The following is a 15,835-nucleotide window of genomic DNA, read 5'->3' as shown; positions in this document are numbered from 1 at the left end:
TCACCCTTATGAGGATTAATTTCTTCCAGATAAAGCAGCGGATTCTAGGAGCGGCTAGATCAGAAGGCAATGCTGAATACTTAAGGAACCTACAGATCTTTCAGGACTTTTCATATGCTACGATAGCCAAGAGAAGATCCTTTCACACCATAACCAAGGCACTGAGAGATCGGGACATTACATATAAATGGGGCTTCCCCATCAAATTAATTACACAAAGAGATAATGTCACACATGTTGCTTCTTCAGTAGCGGAAGGGATGTCGTTATTGAAGTCCTAGGATATTCCGGTACCTGAACCTGCTTCAACGTCAGGACTGCGCCTTGCTCAGGAAGGGTCTAAATAAAGGGATGGTGGATATAGTTCCTGTTAGTCTCAGTTTCCAGCACCTGGACAATTGGTGCTAGTGTTACAAACTGCTACCCTGTGCTAGGACTTCAACCTCGCCCATGGTTTCTATGGGACGGTGAGAAGAAGTGGCTTGGATGGCAAGCTTGCGCCAGGGTGCAGCAGTGGACATCTTTCATTAGGTGGTCTTTCATTTGTTTTGGTTTGTGTGTTTTTCTTTTACAGACTTCGGATGGAACACGAAAGGTCAACAGGTTGCTGGACTGGAGACAGAGCAAGAGCTGGAGGTTTTTAGTTACCATGTGTCGAGTGGCGATGTTAATTTAATATTTAATTTATACTAGATTGTATTTTTTTTTTTTATATGCCTAGTTGGAGTGAGTTAAGTCAATTAAGATTAGTTCATGTTGGTACATATTGGGTCGATTGGGTGAGAGGAGATGAGTGAACCCTTTTGCGATCCAGGTCGCCCCCCACTTACCTATGTTGCTGGTGTTTTTTCTGTCCCTTACCAGCAAATACTCTAACCCACTATTTTGGCTTATTTCAGTTTTTTTTCTTTCCATGCTGTCTTTTACCTTTTCTTCCCTTTTTCCCTCCCCTTCTTCCTGTTTAGGGAACTCATTAGTACACACAGATGGTTCAATATGCTTTTACAATACTACTTTTGATTATGGTCTGACACTTATTAGGCCAAGGACAACTAGACAGAAGAGAGTTCTTATAATCTGTATTACTATCTTAAATGGTTAACTTTGTGACACAAAACGCTAGAGGATTAAATTCTCTGAATAAGCGGAGGTTGGCACTTTCATCATTTTATAAGCTCAAAGCCGATGTGGTGGTCTTACAAGAGACGCACTTCATGGCAGCAGCCCCCCTCTGTTCTGAGAGATAGACATTACCCGCCAGGGCCGGACTGGGACTAAAAATCGGCCCTGGCATTTAAAGTACACAGGCCCACCTCAGTTCCAGTAGGAAAGAAACTTTGTGCTGAAAAGGGCGTGGCCACATTGTTGTGGGTGTGGCTAACATGGGGCATTGATACATACATTATAATAAAACATTACATTTATCACACCCTCCCAGCCACATCACGCCATTCCCCCCACAAAAAAGCAACACAGTATTAAAGTAATTCTATCGTTTTAAAATAAGCATTGCCCAATCAATTGTATGTGTTTCCAAAGCACATGGTGGTTTATTTTAGCAGATGTAAATAATCAACAATTCAATACATTATTATATTATGATAAAGTACAGTACAGCACAGCCAATACCAAAAGATAAATACATACCAATGCAATCACATGCGCTCGCTGTACACCCATGGGACCCGATGGACAGTATATCTGTTAGAATACTGTGTCAGAGTTGACTGAGGGCCAGGGTGTGTGCAGCTATGATTATATACAGTACAGTGTTACACTTGAACAATAGAGATGACGTAGATTGTTTCTATAGGTCCAGACGTTGGGTGGGTCCAGTGTAAACAGATCATAGGTTGATTCAATCTAAGGAATCCAAAGGTGGGGGTCGTCTCTCCAGGGGGGGTCTGCTCCTTTCATAGCCAGGATTACTCCCTAATTATTCCCTAATATCAATAACTAAAGTATGCAATGTGCGATCTCTTCGCCGACTGCACCGGACAGCTGCTGATGATTAGGGGAACAATATGATATCAGGCATGACACCTTTCCTATAACCTAAACCTTTAATAACACTAAAATGTTTATATAATCATATTATATAAACTAATAATAAACCAAATGCTATCTGCTCATAAATTACAGTGTAACAGAACCAATATGAATTGTAAAAATAACTAAATGTTGTAATGCGAGTGTGTGCGTGCGTATTTTACCGTGCGATCGCATCACGCCACGTGTTACGTGGCGTACTCTTCGCAATACGCACGGCAAACCAGTATTAAACCAATATACTTTCGTTCATCCAATTATAAGACTTCAACAACGGGGCCACACACGCACACTATAGCCACACAGACCCACACACACACACTATAGCCACACAGACCCACACACACACACACACACACACACACACACACACTATAACCACACAGACCCACACACACACACACACTATAGCCACACAGACCCCCACACACACACTATAGCCACACAGACCCCCCCACACACACTATAGCCACACAGACCCCCCCACACACATTATAGCCACACAGACCCACACTATAGCCACACAGACCCACACACACACACTATAGCCACACAGACCCACACACACACACACTATAGCCACACAGACCCACACACACACTATAGCCACACAGACCCACACACACACTATAGCCACACAGACTCCCCCACACACACTATAGCCACACAGACCCCCCCCCACACACACTATAGCCACACAGACCCCCCCCACACACACTATAGCCACACAGACCCCCCCCCCCACACACACACACTATAGCCACACAGACACACACACTATAGTTATACAGACACACACACACTGACTTAATTTCGTCCCTCTATTATCACGGCTCCCAACAGACCTGAGAGAGTGGAGGGGCAAGACCTTCTCATAGATGGGTCGGGTCAACATAATTAAGATGAATGTCCTTCTGCGTGTTCTCTATCTCTTACAGACCCTCCCAATACATATACCCAAAAAATAGTTCTCTGACCTTCAGCGAGTGGTGAGGGACTTTGTGTGGGCCAGAAAAGACCCTGTTTCAAACATGAAGTTTTTTACCGCCGTGGACCTATTTGGGGGGCCTACAACTCCCACACTTTCCTTCATACCACAATGCAGTTTTGCTGGGGAGGATTGTGAAGTGGACAGCCTCTGGCGGCGAGACACAGTGGATTAATATAGATGGTGCTAACTTGCCCTCTCCATCCCGATTCACCCCGTGGCTGAGCAAATTACCCGCTATTAAACATCCTACTATTGGTCCTACTATTTCAAGGTGGTCATGACTCAGATCATTTACTCACCTATCCTCACCCATATCTCCTTTGTCTCCCATCATTGACAATCTGCTGTTTCTGCCGGGGGAGGGTGTCAGTCCATTTAAGTCCTGGGTCCAAGCGGGGGTCACACGTGTCGGACACCTAATTGACTCTACAGGTGTGCCATCTTTTGCATTAATTCAATCTAAATGGGATCTTCCAAACTCATAAATATGGAGATTTATCCAAATTAAACATCTTCTGCCTCCAGAGATCTTACAACATTCAAATCATTATGTCCAGCCTCCAACTGACCTCCTCACCTTCTTTCTGTTATTTACACCCTTCTTATTGAAAATTTGTATAACTCCCTACCCAGTTTTACCAGAGAATGGGAAAGAGACCTGGGGTATCTGATCCAGTCAGCTGATTGGACGAACATCTTTGAATCCACACATGCATGCTCCATTAGTAGTGTAGCTTTTTTGGAAACACACTATAAGGTTATTTTGAGATGGTATAGATGTCCGACCCAGTTAGCTAGAATGTTTCCAGGAGTTCCGATTGTTTGTTGGAGATGTCAGAAAGCTCCGGGTACTCCCCTTCATATCTGGTGGGACTGTACTGTGCTTAGACCCTTTTGGACTCAGGCTATAGCAGTCTCTTCGGATATACTGGGAGATGAAGTCCCTGATAACCCTGCATTTTGGTTATTAAACAAAACAAACTCACCACTCTTTAGCTTCAAAAAAACATTCTTGAAATATCTCATTTCAGCTGCCAAAGCAGTGATCCCAGCCCACTGGAGTTCTGTTACACCCCCATCTACAAGAGAGTGGCTCTTGAGAATAGATTTATTTAGATTAATGGATGATCTGATGTTCTCTGCAACTGATAAATTTGCTGATTATTACGCTATATGGTGTAGGTGGTTCGAATTCCAAGAGTCCGGGAAACTATTATCGTTGATGAGTCCAATCTTTATTACCAGATTCTAACTAGCTTCAAGCATATCAAAACATTGTCATAAAATCTGATAGTCTCCAAGAGCAGAGTCCAGTCCCCTCAGAGTATGCTCTTACCCTATGCAAATTGATGGTATAGCATGTAAAAAACTGATCAGCGTCGGATATTGTTCAGTCAAAGGTGAAAAGACGTTTCTTCTGCTTGGACAGCACGGTGGCTTAGCGGTTAGCACTTCTGCCTCACAGCACTGGGGTTATGAGTTCAATTCCTGACCATGGCCTTATATGTGAGGAGTTTGTATGTTCTCCCCATGTTTGCGTGGGTATCCTCTGGGTGCTCCGGTTTCCTCCCACACTCCAAAAACATAATGGTAGGTTAATTGACTGCTAACAAATTGACCCTGGTCTGTGTGTGTGTGTTAGGAAATTTAGACTGTAAGCCCCAATGGGGCAGGGACTGATGTGAGTGAGTTCTCTGTACTTTGCTGCGGAATTAGTGGCGCAATATAAATAAATGGTAATAATAATAAAATTCTTCATGTAACTTGCACAGCTGCTCTCGGGTCCCCACTCACACCAATGCATTTCGAATCAATCTTTATACCTTGATAAAGATTGATTAGAAACTTTGTGCACATACTGCAGAACGCCACTGAAGGAAATCTCACTCCCTAGCAGATTTTCTCCACTTCAAGTACATCCTCCCCTCCTAGAGCTCTGCCCTTTCCTTAGCCAATGAATCAAACTTTAAATCTTTCATTATTTCCCAGTCATCCAATCTCCACCTCGTCGAAACTTTAAATTCCTTACTCCCCCCCCCTATGTTCTCCACCAAAATTGATGCCATCAGAATCGAAATCTCCTCCTCCAACATCTTTCATATCCCCCCTGCCCCCCCGTTGCCCTCCAGTCTTTTTCCTATGTGCTCCTTCTACCCTACCTCCAGTGAGGAAGTCAGTTCTTTACTTATGTCCTCTCCCCCCTCTACCTGCCCCCTTGATCACATCCCCTCTCAACTCCTCAGATCCCTCTCGCCCACTGCCTGCTCCCACCTAGCCCACCTTTTCAATTTATCCCTCTCGTCTGGAATTTTCCCTTCGTCCTTCAAAAATGTTCTAGTCTCGCCTATTCTTAACTGAATCTTGATCTCACCATCCTGTCTAATTACCGCCCCATCTCTCTCCTCCCCTTTCGCCTATAAATTACTTGACTGGCTAGTCTACTGCCGTCTCACTAACTACCTCTCCGACAACTCCCAACTTGAGCCTCTCCAATCCGTTTTCTGCCCTGTCCATTTTACTGAATCTGACTTAGCTAAAGTCACTAATGACCTCTTATCTGCCAAATCTAAAGGCCACTACTGCCTTCTCATCCTCTTGGACTTTTTGCGGCTTTCGTTAAACTAAATCACCCTCTCCTATTGCATACCCTTTGTTCCATTGACTTTTCCGACACTGTCCTCTCTTGGTTCACCTCCTATCTCACTAACCGTTCCTTCTCTGTCTCTACCTATGGGTCCTCCTCCGCCTCTTCCACACATCCTGTAGGAGTCCCTCAGGGCTCTGTCCTTTGCCATCTGCTCTTTTCTTTGAACACCTCATCACTAGATGATCTTATCAGCTCCTTCGGCCTCCAGTACCACCTCTATGCTGATGACACCCAAATCTAGCTCTCTTCTCCTATTCTCTCCTCTTCCATCCTCAAGAAGGTGCCCTGCTGCCTCTCTGCCATTTCCTTCTGGATGTCCAAACATTACCTCACACTCAATATGGCCAAATCTAAACTCATAATCTCAACCTCCCCCCCCTCAAAAGACTCCACTTTCATCCTCTCAATCTCTATTGGCTCTACCATCATCTCCTCTTTGCCCCAATTTTGATGCCTTGGGGTCACCCTTGACTCCTCCCTCTCCTTCATCCCTGCCATTCAATCCCTTGCCCAATCCTATCACTTCCATCTCTGCAATACAGCCCAGATCAGACCCTTCCTCTCCTCTGAGGCCACCAAAACTATCATCCACTCTTTGATCATCTCCAGCCTTGATTACGGCAACCTGCTCCTCATTGGCCTTCCCCATACCCATCTTGCTACTCATCAGTCCATACTCAATGCTGCAACCTGACTTATCTACCTCTCATGCAAGTCCTCATCTGCCTCCCCTCTGTGTCAAACCCTACACTGGCTCACCCTTCGTTTCAGAATCCTCTTCAAACTGCTCACCCTTACCTATAAAGCCCTCTCTAACTCCACCGCTCCATACCTCTCCAACGTCATCTCCACTCATACTCCTTCTTGTCCTCTATGGTCTTCCAATGACCACTACCTCACCTCCCATCTGGTCACCAACTCTCATTTCCGCATTCAATACTTCTCCCGTGCTTCCCCTTTTTCTGGAATGATCTCCCCCATTCTATCAGGCTTTCCCTCAGCCTGTCAGATTTCAAATGCTCCCTCAAAACCCATCTGTTTAGGCTAGCCTACCCTACCCTTCTACCACCTAATCCTGTCCCCCTCCATCCCTCTTCTTTATCTTTCTATAATAACCATACTATACCTCGCCTCATCCTACTTACTCCTGTACTTCTCCCCACTCAGTGTTCTCATCCCTCACCCCACCTTGCCACTCTGTGTCACCTGTCAGTCTCACCCTTAGATTGTAAGCTCCCTTGAGCAGGCCTCTCTTTCCTTGTGTCCTCTTCCTCTTGTTTACCTTTGCCTTCAGCTCCCCACCTCATCTCTATTTCATCACTTAACTCCCACTATCTCCAAAACTCCTCTTCTCCCCTGCCTGCGCTTTTCCATTTCTGCCCTGATCCTTTAAGTGGTGCCCTTGCTACTGGGCACAGGCTGAACCCCTTACTCACTCCCCTTCTCCCTCTTTCCCTTCCCATTCTATCTGTACACTGAAACTCGCTTTTACCTCTTTGCCTTATGCACCTTTCTCTGCTTAGTTGGTACATCGACCTATAATTTTTGCACTTTGTCTATACTTATTGCACTTTTTTTACCACACTTTGTTTTTGTACAACCCTTGTACGCCATGGATTGATGTACAAAGTACTTTTATATAAAGACTGAAGTCCTGCTTTTTGGACATATGTAACAGAATTTCTGCACTTATAAAGAATGAACAGAGACTCTTTTAAAAAGTAGTGCTTCATTCATTCAGTCATTCATTCATTCATTTGCTATCTGAGGACTAAGATACTTGACCTGTCACTTCCATTACATAGGAACTAAGCTGTGAACTATACATAAATTCTGGGAACAGCATGTATACTGAATTATACATATATTTAGTCTTGGAATTTTACACGTTTTTTTTGTATATTTTCAATTAGACTCACGCCACGTTTAAGTAATATTAGGTTGTACAAATATGTGTGATATGACTTATTTTGACACTATTAAAGAGGTTTAATGGTTAAACATTTTTGCACACCCAAAATTAATTACAACCGCTGTTTGGTATTGCATATATTACTATAGAACACTTCATCACTAGATATTGCTCTCCTAACACCTGTGTACTGCAAGCAATACACAATGGAACACCTAGTCCAGGGTACTTTAAAAACAATAGCACTACCCAACTTCCAATTATCATCATCATCATCATCATCACCATTTATTTATATAGCGCCACTGATTCCGCAGCGCTGTACAGAGAACTCATTCACATCAGTCCCTGCCCCATTGGAGCTTACAGTCTAAATTCCCTAACACACAGACACAGACAGAGACAGAGAGAGACTAGGGTCAATTTTGAGAGCAGCCAATTAACCTACCAGTATGTTTTTGGAGTGTGGGAGGAAAAATCATATGCATGTTGGAATTGTCTTTTGATTAAGCAATTTCATGTTGCTTATCATCTCCAGTCAGCAGAGAAAGTAGTGCAAAATAACTAGACCATTGAGGCTTAGTTAGCAAAGGCACTGTTTTAGAAGGGCTTTTGGGTAACAACCTTTCCAGCAAACCTTATGGCAATTAGGACAATTGAAGCGTCCACTACAGAAGTTATTCTGATGAAGGTCATGACAGGCTGCAAAATGCTCTTTTGCTTCCTTAATGCTTCCCCAGCTGTTAAACCCTTATATGTGATATGATTGCAAGATATATGATTCTACAACAGTGAAAAGATAACCTGAAATGACTGCAGAAACCCTATCTACAGTGGAAGACTTCCATGGCCTCTGTAGATAATTTTGTAATGATAACATTTTTCGTAAGGCATGTCCTTGGGATACGAGCTGAGAGGGTCCATACCAGGTCCTTCAGGCAATGTACAATATAATGCTGAAAGTACAAAGGCCAGCGACTACTGTCCTAAAAAGACTCTCAAAGGAGGCACAAGGTATTCTGAGCTCATAATGACCAGGAAATACCATCCTATCCTCCACAACCCTATAGATTATTCATTGAGTTGGGAAGTTCAAGGGGAAGCACAAGACAGGAAAGTCACCATAAGTGTAAACCTGACCTGTCTTAAAAAGAATTGTATCTCTCTTAGCAGATCATAGAACCAAAGAAAAGACCAGTTCCCCAAGGATACCATTACAAATCTCATTCCTCCACAGAAATTAATAGGTGTTCAGTAAAATGCCCTCAGAAAAATTACAATGATGGCAGGAGTTGGTCAAATACAACACCACTACAAAATTACATAACATCCAATTTTACTAACCAGAAGCGTCTCCTAGCAGTAGAATGTAAGGAAGAGAAAAATACAGAAGCCCTCCTATAACTACACATTTGTACCGGGCAAATGGCATTTGTATGGGTTTTATAGAGATATTTTTGTTGATGGTACAGCCCATCTCCATATGCCTTTAGAAAATGTGTATGCTATCTAATATTAACTATATGCACCATTCCTAAAAGAATATATCCACTTGAGGGCTACCGATTCAGTGCCGATTCAACATAAAGATGTGCATCAAAGAACCCCTATTGATACAACTACAGGGAATAAACTGATAATGTAACAGAGACATTGTGTGCAAGGGATGTAGTCCTGAACCCAGAGATACCACAGGCAAAATATGATGGGTGGTTCCTTCTCAAAGCCACCTTAATAGGATCTGAAGTTTAGAATAGTCTGCGAATTAGAACATTTTTTGCTAGACACCTACAAATCATAGGCACCATGAAAGCATATTGTATGTTAATAGATTATTAAATTTTAATTACAAGGGAGTCGAAATATGCACAAGATTGCAATCCCAAAGAATATTTACAAACCAATGTCATAATGCAAAAATTCAACTGTAGCAGCACAAAGCCATGTAGACATGGAAAGTTTGTACAGAGCAGCCACCTTGAAACAAACAATCTGTCCAATCAGCTAAAGTTGTCACCTTCCATACAATCTTTTATAATAAAATTATTTTGGCTAGGTATGTAACTGAGGTATCTATTTTACCACATCTGCACGTTGAGTAGAGTAGGACCACAGATGTAAAGAGTTTGTGAGAAATCAGATATACTAAAGGAATGGGTAGAATAAGGACAGGAAACAAGAAGAGATGAAATTTAGGAAAATAGGAGATAAGGAGACACCATTGCCACAGTCTTGGGAGGAAGTGGAATGGGATTAGGGAAACTGAACGCTATGGACTTCGATGTTCTGAGGGTTAAACTTGGGAATCTGACACCGCATACATGAGATAGTATAACGACTCAACTAGATTTAGGTCGCATCCTTCAGGGCTTACAACATGCTCAGTTTTATGCCACAACCGCTCTTTCTTTAACCCTGTAGGGAATGGGTAGATTGTTATTAGGGGGACTAAGTGGAAATCTTACTGAGTTTGCACAGCTGAAAATAAATCCATGAAAATCTGCAGCAACTACCGTGTCTGAAATTAAAAAAATGAACTCAGGCGAACTTGGGTACTGTCAGTATTTCTAGCATAAACTCCAGAGAGATTGATAATGTAAAGTAAAGTGTCTTTATTAGGCAGAGAATGGTCCAGTAAATGATAATGGCAACACAGTTCAGGCAGCAGATGCAACAGCAGGATTGGCAATACTGCTGAAAATACCACGGTGTCAGGATAACTGGTAGATTCAGGAGGCACAAGCACTGAATGAATAACAGATGGCAGGATACCTGGTTTACTCTGGAGGCACTGGATAACCACAGATGGCAGGATAGGTGGTTTACTCAGGAGGCACAAGGTACCGGATGAACCACGGTAGACAGGACTTGGGGTCATGCTAGGAGGCACGAGGAACTGGATGGATCCATGGGTGTCAGGATAGAGGAATGTCAAACAAGCCAAATGGCCAAATGCTGGGAGAGCCACACAAAGGTACCAGGGAATAAGCTGGAGTGTAATCAAGCACGTACCCTAGGTCTGGGTCAGAAGATAAGCAGCAAAGCAGAGGAACAAGCAGGGGTGAATACCAAGAAGTCACACTGGAACAGTAAACAGGATACTCTGGAGATTCAGAAACAGCAGGCAAGACAACAATGAACTGCCACAGATTACTGGGAGAGGAATTCTTATAAAGGCAGTAAACAGCTGTGGATGCTGATTTGAGGGAGGTTAACTCCTGCTAGCGAGGTGGAATGTACAATTGTAGGATAGCAGCACCTCTAGTGAAAGGTAGGTACTGCAGACCAGATTTACATAAAGGCAAAGTTTAAGCATAGTTCTTAGCAGACAGGAGCTGCAGGATCAAGCTGCGTCCTCATGAAAGATGCTGCAATGCAGCCGGAGGCAGATAGTGACAGGTACATCATACTTGGTGAATATCACCCAGATAAATAGGCAAAGTTGACATTAACATGCTGAGGCCTACCACTCCCCCAAGAGCACTGAGTCACCACCAACTTCATCTGACCCCTGGATGGCAACAAAGAGGCCGCATTTGCAGACTAGTGACTGTCTCGTTGCTTCTTAGTGCCAGATCAGGTGCAGATAACTCAAGCCAGCACCAGTGAAGTCTCTAGAGCAATTGTGTGCTACCCCAGAAGAGGCAACAAATAAACACAACCTTCCACTAAGGGTACAGTATCTGCAATCCAGGATAGTAGGCCTGACAAGGCCTGTAAGCGGAGCTATGCAGTGGTAAGAGTGATCGCCAACACAGTAATATAGGGGTGAATCTCCTTACCTAACCACATACTCTCACACACGTCTGGCACCCCGACTTGGAATCCCAAAACAAAGCAAATTACTGATAGTGCTATCACAACATCTGTGTAGCAAAATACAACCCCAACTTATCTGATGTGAATTGCCAGGTAGCCACTTACCTGCTACTATGTTACTACAGCTGACCCACTCCTGTAGAATTTTGAGTAATAATCTCATTGTTCAAGCCTTTCAATTGAACCACAATACTCAAAAAAAATAAAAAAAATATTTAGAGCGCTAATTAACTAATAGTGTATTACAAAAGTCAACCTCACTGTAATGACAATAGTCAATAAACCAGTTGTGTATCACAAATAAACCAATATTGTGTATTACAAAAGTTAATCTCACTGTAGTAACAATAAAAGCTCTCACAGATGACCAATACAAATGTCACAAGTATTTAATAAATAGCGAAACAATATATTTTGTCTGTTTAATCTATCAGTATTAATTCTCACAATTTATTATTGGGGTATGGTAAATGGCATACTTTTATGAGATGGCTTTAAATTATTCATACTGAAATTATTAGTTTGCAACATCATTATCAAGATGTGTAGCAAAAAAAATAATTTTTGAAAAAATATTTTTGTTGTACCGTGTTAGCCAAAAAAATCTATGTGATGTTAAATACTTTAGTGTCAAAAAAGACAAAAGTATTATAGGAGTGATACTCAAAAAAATAAATAAATAAATATTATATTTACTAGCTTTCAGAGCACAGAGGTCCCTTCATCAGGCACTTTAAGGGGCCTCTGTGCTCTGAAAGCTAGCAGATATAATAATTTTTTTTTTTGGTTAGCCAATAAAGGTATCGCTCCAATAATACTTTTGTCTTTTTTGACACAAAAGTATTTAACATCAACATCATTATCCAAATGTATGCACATTGTTTTTTTATACAAGCGGAGACATTTATCTATCAAGTGATTTCCAATTCAGCGTCAGTAGTCAGTACAATGGTTCACACACTAAGGTGCATAGTGTGTAAAAGTTGCCAATGCTCTGCTGATTCCATAGCTGAAGAGTTCCGAACTTCCACTGGCATTAATGTGAGTACAAAAACTGTGTGGCGGGTGCTTAATGGAATGGGTTTCCATGGCCGAGCAGCTGCATGTAAGCCTCATATCACCAAGACCAATGCCAAGCGTCGGATGGAGTGGAGCAAAGCACGTCGACACTGGACTGTAGAGCAGTGGAAACGTGTTTTGTGAAGTGACAAATCATGCTTCTCTGTTTGGCAGTCAGATGGGCAAGTCTGGGTTTTATGAATGCCGAAAGAACATTACCTGCCTGATTGCGTTATGCTAACTGTGAAGTTTGGTGGAGGAGGGATAATGGTATGGGACTGTTTTTCAGGGTTTGGGATAAGCCCCTGATCTCCAGTGAAGGGAAATCTTATTGTTTAAGCATACCAAGTTATTTTAGACAATGCTATGCGTCCAACTTTGTGGCAACAGTTTGGGGACTTTTCTATTGCAACATGACTATACCCCAGTGCACAAAGCAAGGAATACAAGACATGGTTGGATGAGTTTATTGTGGAAGAACTTGACTGGCCCGCACAGAGCCCTGGCCTCAGACCCATCGAACACCTTTGGGAGGAACTGGAAAAGAGATTGCGAGCCAGGCCTTCTCGACCAACATCAGTGCCTGACCTCATAAATGTGCTACAGAATGAATGGGCACAAATTTCCACAGAAACACTCCCACATATTGTGGAAACATTCCAAGAAGAGTGGAAGCTCTTGTCGCTGCAAAAGGGGGACCAACTCCATCTTAAAGTATGTGTATTTGAATACAATGTCATTACAGTCCCTGTTGGTGTAATGGTCAAGCGTCCGAATACTTTTGTCCATATAGTGTATGTGCATGATTTATTTTTAATCATTCTTTTATTATTATGTTTATATGTGATTGTAGTGAACAGAGAGAGGAATTACAGTTATAAGGATTAACCAATAGCATAATTGTGGGGAATAAGGCCTAATCATAACTACAGTGTAAATATAAAAACCAAAGTATTATCAAGAATGGGCGCTGATGTAGTCCCCAAAGCTGCCTTAAGATATACAAGAAAAACCACCTACTCTTCAATAAAAACATAGATAAAAACAAAAGACAAGTGTATACCTCATAGCGCTGAGTGGATTACATACATATGAATTGCCAGTACCGCAAACACACATAGAGCAGTATTGTCCCAACAAAGTGAGTGTAAACTCTATATAGTGTCCATGGGGGCTTATCCCTCTTCCAAGTGTGTCTTATGTGGCCTGATAGTTGATATAACCACGTGAAGGGGTCCTCACAGGGGATATGCTTACAAGATGGATTCTTGAAACACAGCACATCAAATCACATCTGATGGTAGAGAAGATCATTTCCTCCAAATGTTATCCAACAGTGAAAACATAATCCAAAAACAAAACGTTCATAGCATAATTCCATTTAATACAAAATAAAACATTAAAACAGATATAGGTGTGCTTCTATGAGCGTACAAAAATGAATAGATTTCAACAGCGTTATTGGTGAGAGATATAAAGGGTTAACCGGGTCCAGAACACTCTCAATCAAAGGCTGTAATGGATCATCCTATTAACTGCCTCCCCCGTCGTCCCTGCCTCCACGATCGGGGAGGCAGTTTATTGGATGATATTTATTAGATATTTATTATGATATATTAGATATTTATTCTGCCCACCTCTATTTTAAAAGATAACAAAGCACTTGAGTGAGCTTCAAAGGCTCCTGGGGTGAACTGCATTCTGAAGTAGGAGAGTTTGTTGACACCTAACGAGACTTTGGACAGCTGGGAGGGAGCCGTTCACAGCTTGAAGCCTTACAAAAGGATGATGGCTTGCTGAATTTTATATAGACAAATATAATTCAGTTCCAAAATGCAACTTAAAATCAATAACACTAGTGATCAACCATGTATTCCTCAATAGCATGATGAAAGGCAGCCCATTTGAGTATAAGCTCAATGAATACGCTGGAGATAGGCCTGTTTGATATCAATAAGTTGGCAAATTCATAGTGGATCAATTAATAATAAAATTGTGGAGTGTCTGTGTGACACTCCACAGGAAAGTTGGGCCATATAGTAGAATTGGGTAGTAAATCAGGCAACATGCAAATGGTGATTGTAAACTGTGTCACAGACCACAACCCCTTGGATGTGTGGTAAGGTGTAAAGGTTTTGCAACTTTTTATTTGAATGTTAATTGTTTATTAATAGATTTTTCTTTATATAAACTGTAAGCATTGTATTTTTTGTATATTAAATCAAAACCTTAATAACTGATGTCCTTATTGTGCTAAACAAATTCACTGCTGGTCTAGAAGAGATAGATTGCTTAACTATGCTAAACCTGAGGTGTGAATTGTAAATACATTTGTATACCAAGCCAAGTGTGTGCCTGCATGTACATTTGTGAATAGAGCCTTGAGGGGTGAAGTGGTAACCCTTTGATTCCTTGCTAACTGTGTGTAGCAAGGAGTGCTTATTGTGTGCCAGTGTGAGACAGTATATTGGGGTACTATTGCCCTTATTCAATAGGTGGTGACAAACCGAAATGGGTGTGGTTGTGTGAGTGCTGTTTGGGGGCAATTCAGCTAAATCTGTAACCTACGCGATAGGTGAGAGGAAGATTGAGTGCTGGAATTGTGTGTAATCCCACAGAGTAAACAATTCTAAGTCACAAGTGAGCAAAGTGTGGGTTCTGACTAGTAAAGGCAGTTAAGAGAGGTTTCCTGACAAATTAGAGGTGATATATTGTTTGACAGTGTGAATATTTGATAAGATATTAAATCAGAGAGTTTCCTCTGATGAAACCGTCTGATTGAACAGAGAAAGGTGTCAGGATACGAGTTTGTAGACATGACTCACTGATCAGGACTGGAGCTCTGATCGTTTTTAACCCCAGGGTTTTGGATAATTCATTACTGGCTATTGTCACAGCTAATTCATTGGACCATTTGTGGATGATCTGCTAACTATCTCTCTGGACTTTTCAGCTGATATCAGGACGGATAAGTACTTACATTTATTTTCTACTCTAATGAACTGTATGCTGCAGTAGTTTTCTGCATGCTAATGAGTTTAACTCTGATTAACTATTGCTGCCGTACACCTCCGTATGCTATTGAGGTTTTTTTTTGCATAATCCTTCTTCAATCAGCAAAGGAGAGTTTTAATTAATCATCAGTAGAATAGGTGACTAATTTTAACCCTGTTTATGCATATTTGCCGACTTTCAAACCTCGGCGTCCGGGAGCTGCGTGGGGGAGGTGGGTGTTTTGGGGCGGGGCTATGCAGATCACACTACTTTGGCCCCGCCCGTGATGTTATGACGCAACCGCATCAATTTACAGCAGATTCCATGAGAATCGCTGCATTTTTTATCTAATTCTGTCCACTTC

This window comes from Mixophyes fleayi, chromosome 8 (genome assembly GCF_038048845.1).
Source record: "Mixophyes fleayi isolate aMixFle1 chromosome 8, aMixFle1.hap1, whole genome shotgun sequence".
Taxonomy (NCBI): Eukaryota; Metazoa; Chordata; class Amphibia; order Anura; family Limnodynastidae; genus Mixophyes; species Mixophyes fleayi.
This window is presented reverse-complemented; position numbering follows the sequence as displayed.